This window comes from Saccostrea cucullata, unplaced genomic scaffold (assembly GCF_032062105.1).
Source record: "Saccostrea cucullata isolate Sc308-1 unplaced genomic scaffold, CSIRO_AGI_Scuc_v1 ctg5511, whole genome shotgun sequence".
Classification (NCBI taxonomy): domain Eukaryota; kingdom Metazoa; phylum Mollusca; class Bivalvia; order Ostreida; family Ostreidae; genus Saccostrea; species Saccostrea cuccullata.
In genome coordinates this window covers 1,093-7,868 of record NW_026929680.1, presented here as the reverse complement: position 1 = coordinate 7,868, position 6,776 = coordinate 1,093, and the positions used below count along the sequence as shown (strand labels likewise).

The following is a 6,776-nucleotide window of genomic DNA, read 5'->3' as shown; positions in this document are numbered from 1 at the left end:
TCTTCCGTTGGAAACGGAAGACCTTAATAAGAAACACAATTTCGTTTGGGGAACATAATTAAGGTATCATTTGATTGGATAAAAAAAAAAGCTATATCATAGAACCTATGTTGCCTATGTCATGATGACTTGTGTCAAAAACATAAACTACCCCAACCAAGGTTATACCAATATAACTAGAGTAGCTATTAAATTCTTTCCTAAAATATAGATAAACACAAAAAAAATCACACATATGTATTAGTCTTACTGGATATTTATATTTTTTAAGACAGCACTGTCCAAAATTAAAGCCGTGATGCCAGTTGTTGTCTCAAGTCTCTTGCTGTCTGTGGGACTGCGCCATGGAAGACAGCATTATTCTGTTGGTTTGCTACAGCACCACCTTGTCGCAAAGGCACCTTTGCATCAATTGCCTTGTTATGCAATTTCATACAGGTCTCTATTACTAGGGAGCATTTTGCTGGTTTGAAAGGAAGGTATCCTCCACTGCTGTGTAAACATCTGTAAAAAGATGGAAACTTTATATTAAGTAAGAGTACTTGACCCGTACACATTAAAGGTATCATACATTTAAGAATACATGTACATGTTTATGCAAACGATTAACTTACCTGAATCTTGCCTTCAGGACACCAAATGAACGCTCCACTACATTCCTCGTCCTGCAGTGGGCCTCATTATAGCGCTCCTCAGCAGGTGTTGAAGGGTTCCCAAAGGGGTCATCAGGTTATCCTTAAGAGGATAACCCGAATCCCCCAGTAACCATTCCCCTCCTGGTAAGTTCTCTAATATCCCGGGAACACTTGAATTCTGAAAAATGTAGGCGTCATGTGTGCTTCCTGGGAACCTACAGTTGATGTTAATGAACCTACAAATAATTAATATATCACATAAACAAAGAGGATAATGACTGGGAGTTGTAGTTTCCAAGCTCTTTATCTGAAAAGTTTTGAATTATTTTAAATTGACATTCTGTTTTGCTCATAAATATAATTTGAAAAGAGTCTTTCTGTCCATGCTGACTGTATTAAGCCCTTTGTTGAAATAAATGTACCTCATCTTTGCATCCACTACTCCTTGTATATTTAAGGCATGGAAGTTCTTCCTGCATACAAAGATAGGCTCCTCCTCTCCACTCATTCCACGTATAGGAATGAGTGTACCGTCTATGGCACCCACAGCATTCGGAAATCTTGCGATACCATAAAATTCCTCCTTCATCCTAGTAAATATCTGTGCATTACTTGGAAAGACGATGTTGTCCAAGAACAAATTTAAAGCTCTGCACACTCGAGGGAGGAACAAGCTGACTGAAGATTTTGAAATTCCATGTATATCTCCCACTTCTGAGAAGAAATCTCCCTTAGCTAGGTATCGCAGTGTGCACAATACCTGTTTTTTTTTTTTTTTTTTTTTTTTTTTTAAAACAAGAGACAGAGTTATAGGTTAAATAATGATACTCTGTATGCATAAAGGAAATACATGTACATACGATGGAAGAACTATTTATGAGCTTTGATTTAATCAAGATTACATTATTGTCGTCCTGTACAATTATGATTTCTTATATAGAATTGTACATTAGACTGTATATATGGAAGTATCTTTTCTGCATTAAAATAGTCTAATTGATCATAAAGGTTTCAGTTACATACAAATTTATCACGACACACTTGAACAGCAATATAAGACTTACAAAAATGCATCTCATATTGCTTTTTTTTTCTTTTCAAGAACGACAAAGTTCTTCATGTATGCTTTATTGATATGGGGGCATTCTCAAGTAGTATAACCCCCCCCCCCCCCAAGTAAACTATTCAATACGCAGCTGATATGTGTTTTTACTTAGCCATGTGACAGGTGAGTTATGTGGCCCATAGACCTCTTGTTTAGTTGATTAATAGAAGTTGAAATAAGAAAATTTCCATTTCTAATGTACATACTGAAATTATATATTGTGACTAATGATAATACAATGCAGCGCATTGAAGTGGTAAAATTTTCCGTTCGAATGGAACGTTTTGAGCTATCTTTAGAACGTTTATTGTCATATTATGACACGCCCATTTCTTTAGAAATGAATAAAACGGTCAATTTGTTTATTCAAATATCTGTAGAACAGGTTTTCCATAAATATAATAGCCAATGAAATTGACGGTCTAAATAAATACCGAGTAAACAAGTGTTCGACCGCAACATGTGTTGTGGTAACTTCAATAGACATGATAAGTTCAAAAATATGTACATATTCGTTGCAATTTGTGTTTTACAGAAGCGGAGAGTCTCTAACTCTCTCTTCTAATGTTTTTAAAGCTCCATTTCAGTGTAACTCATATTGCTTGTCGACGAAGAATCGGGTGCCCTAATACATTACGACGAATATTTCTTTCTCGTTTCTAAAAATATGGGCGTCTTTATGTTGTAATTGACGTTCAAAACATGACTTAGAACGTTCCATCCAAAAGGAAAATTTTACCACTTCAATGCGCTTCATTGTACTTTCTTAATAATATTGTGTGTGTCGAAAGAAAGAAAAGAAACAATATATACATCATTTAATCAAAGTACTGAAAGTACTGAAAAGCGGTTAGCATGCTTTCATGGAATATGTACAGTGTACATTAACAAAAAATGCATTGAATGATGATATTAAAGTAGGCATGCATATCTCTTTCCAGTGTCATCAGCGAAGAAGCAGACACACTGAATTTTGTAGTACTTAACTAAATGGTGTAACCAATAACATCCCAGACTGATACATGTATCACAAATGTTTGTTTCAAAATATCAACCTGAGATTTTCAGTTTGAAAGACAGGAAGTTCAATTTCAAAAATTTCTCCCTAATTGTCTCCATTGGTGGCATCCAAAAGTGCATCCAAAAGTGCTCAGAACGAAAAAAAAAATTATGTTGATGTTGCAAATTTAATTGGCTTTCATGCTCTATTGATTCTGAAATTAGGTAACTGTAAAGGCTGCTATAGCAAACAACTCAAAAAGAAAATAAAATGATAATTCAAATTCTTTAGATTTTTTTTTAATTGATTTGGAGTACTGTACATAGATCTTTAGCTGGCTAGTCCGAGAAAAACGGATGGAAGAGCAGAAAATTGATTAATTTCAGAGAGCTTCAGTTTTGTAGGCTCACTGCGGGTCAGCAGGTGTGACCTGTCATTGGGGATGCTTACTTCACCGGAACTTTCAAGGATCCGTTTTTCTTTTGAGACCGATCACTGTTAATTCTGTATTTTGTTACAGATACCGAGTACATCTGTTTATTAATATTATGAACTATTTCTCTCACAGGAAGAAAGACAAGTAAACAAGATAATAAAGTTTTAAGAAATGTACATTATTGAATTTTCATACAATTAAATGTTGGAATAAGTAAATAGTATATGACAATTATTTAAAAAAGAGTCTTGCACGATATGTATAAACGAACATATACTGAGTATTTGGCAAATATTTTTCATGAAATATTGTTAAAAAAAAAAAAAAAAAAAAAAAAAAAAAAAAACCGTGTGAAAAGGAAAGTTGTTGTTTAATCCATCAATACTAGTACTTTAAAAATTCAAAGGTTCATTAAAAGTCAGTGTATAACAAACAATTTCATTGTCCATTGCAAGAATTACCTAGGTATCATTGTTACTTTCTTCAATATGTCGCATAAGCAATACATTGTTTTTTTTTTTTTTTTTTTTTTTTTTACTAAAAACAAGTATGCGAATTTCTATCAATATGTCTGTAAGCATCTGTATTTTAATTTTTATTTATTCTCAAAGGCTCAAAATGATAATTAACAAATTGGACAAATTTAAAAAGTATTTTTACAACTTATACCTTGCATAGGAATTTAGAAAACTTTCAAAAATAATCATTCATTAGATATAATTTTCAATTTGTGCTTATCGTCAAGATTTGACATGCCTCTTTTTTCTGTGCATATTTTATATCGGCTGATTTTTAGAAAAGGATCGAATGCCGATTAAATTTTTTTCTCCAATTTTTTAAAATTAATTTTAGTATTTTCAGGCTCCCATTATTTTTTTTTAAATAAAAATGTAATCTTTTAAAATCGTTTGTAATAATTAGACTGAGTACAGAATTTATCCCTGGAAACAAAGCTTTTATCATCTTTTAAATAATTTCAATTGAGAAAAAAGGAGAAGAAAACAAATGTTTCATTATGGAAGTAATCCATAACTGTACAACTTACAGATGTATTCAGTATTTTTATATAAAGGCTCTCTTCGTGAACTAGTATTACTTCAGTTAATTAAAGGGATGCCTTAATATTTTGGAAAATGAAACTCGATCGAGAGATTCTCCGATGTTTTGCAGTCGGTAATAACCTTCAACCCCTTTAGCCAGTAATTAACCCGTCCTCCCTGTGCCCTGTAGCATAATTCGGTCAAATATTTATTGTTCATGAGGGGTGCCTAATAATTAATCACAGGCACCTGAATTTTTATCAGTAAGTCTCTAAATTAGCCAAATATCGAAACATTCTACCCCCTCTATATATAAATACACAAGGTGTCCAACGCCATTTTTACCACCTGTTCGATTCAGGCTTCAATCTAACACATAAATCGGAAATGCCTACTGGTTTTCGTGTAGCATTGGGTTCAAATATGATATTTCTCGCTATACATTTCTTCCTAAAGTTTAAATCTAACGCGTTGATGATGTTATCAGCTAAACTTCATGCTGACTTCGAATTTCCAATTTTGGGGCCCGATCGCCATCAGCTGATGTCACGGAAATTTAATCTCGACACCAAATGCTCCTATACATAAACTTTTTTTAATGCAACAATTATAAATTTATTTCATTGACAAACAAAATCAGAAAAAAAATTAAAAACCGAAAGATTATGTTGTTTTGATAGTCTTGATTTTATTTAACATATGTTATATGTGTTAGAAACAAATCATAGGTACTAGGTAGAGGCTTTGTTGAAGTTTCTGTTGTCGATAGGTAGCGCCTTATGGAAGTTTCCGGTGTCGATAAAAATCGGACACATGCCATAAAGCGGTTAGCGAAGCTAACCGCTTAAAAATCATTTTAAACTACATTAAAAAAACAATTATTTTTTCTGAGTGAAAGGAAATCTTTGTATTTCATATTTCACCCATTTAGTTTAAAGAAGCCCCCCCCCCCCCCCAAAAAAAAAAAAAAAACTCACTTCCCTTTTAACATCTACAAGTGTGTGATTTTTTTTATTCTTTCATTCCTAATTTTAGAATTATACTATTGTTTGGTTCTTAATTTCATTTTGTTTTTAAATTGTTATAATGCCGTGTTTAGAAAATTTTATACATGTACAGGTACTGTCGAACTTTCTCTCCGAAAGTACGAATGATTTCATGAACGGGTGCACATTTTTTTCTTATTAGGGAACTCTTCAAAGGGAGACAATATTTCATCAACTTCCATATTGTTTATATTAGTGATGGAAGTACCTGCAGCTTTGTAGGAATTGAGTGGGATCTATTAGTTACGGGTCCTAAGTTGGCGTCACCACCGTCAATCAATTCCAGTAGAACTCTCCGAGGAAATCTGTATCTAGAAATGAGGTCGACATCGTCCAACACGTCTAGAGGTTGACTTCTGTCGCGAAACACACGTTCTCTCCGAAGTGCTCGTCGAAGAAATAAGACTGACGCCATTTTAATTATGCTACGTGTGTTCCTACGGTTGCTATAGGGCACCCGTAGATTTTCACGTAAATCTACGTCAAATCGTAAGATACGATCTTTAGTAAAACGCAAAATCGGCGTAAGTTACGGCTACGTCTACGCTTACGTCTACGTTTTGACTTACGACCTTTAGTAAAACTGGCTACAGGAAACTAAATAAATCTTTAGACTGGGTATAAAACGAGGACGGCCGAATATTCCATAGTTTGATAGTTTTCTTTTTTCATATACAACGATCTCTTGTTAAGAAATGCAGCTTTTGACGTTACTTTTCATTGACATTTAAAATGAATAATGAAGTACCGCATCTTAGATCCGTTATCCATTTCCCTTTTGAACCACACGTCATTGTTCCCGACCCGGTTTGATAAAACTCCTTATAACACTTAATATGCATTCTTCGTAGTATCCCAATACCGTCCCACCTGTCTGAGCTATTTATATCAGCTCCATCTACACTGGGCAAACCACAGTCTGTAAGATATGAAAAAAGAAAAATCAAAAAAAAAATTACAATATTTTTCTTTAATAGTGGGTTAGCGGGGGAGGGACCACAAAGGGGCCGTTGCAGTCAGATGTTTGTATATAAATTTTTAGGCAAATTTTTAGGCAAATTTTTGACAAATAATTTGCACACTTTTGGAAACTATACAATATACTTTGGTCGATACAAAGACTTAGAAAGCAAATATTTGTTCAAGTTATACACATCAGCTGGAATATATCTTGACTGACTTTTCATAAAAAAAAATCATTAACGTTTTATTAACAATTGACACAGGCATTCTTTGCATGGCTGACATTGTTTTAAATACATTTAACGTTTCTCTAATCCTAGTTTTAACCGATCAAATGTTATAGACAAGGATAACGTTTTTAAATAGTGGGTCAAACTCTAAGGTCAAGAATACTTATACCCACTAAAAGGTAATGTCATAATGAATTCACTTATGAAGTATGAAAGCCCTAGCATTAAAGGTTCAAAAGTTATCACTAAGGTCAAGTGCGATATTTTATGTAAAAGTGGACCTCAGGTTCTTACTCTCGAGGTCAAGGTCGAATGGTTGTA

General features: G+C 33.6%; 1 pseudogene; it reads right to left on the bottom strand.

Moving 5' to 3' along the window:
* Positions 1-287: 287 nt before the first annotated feature.
* LOC134281771 (putative nuclease HARBI1) lies at positions 288-5,847 on the bottom strand (annotated as a pseudogene).
* Between the last annotated feature and the right edge of the window lie 929 nt (positions 5,848-6,776).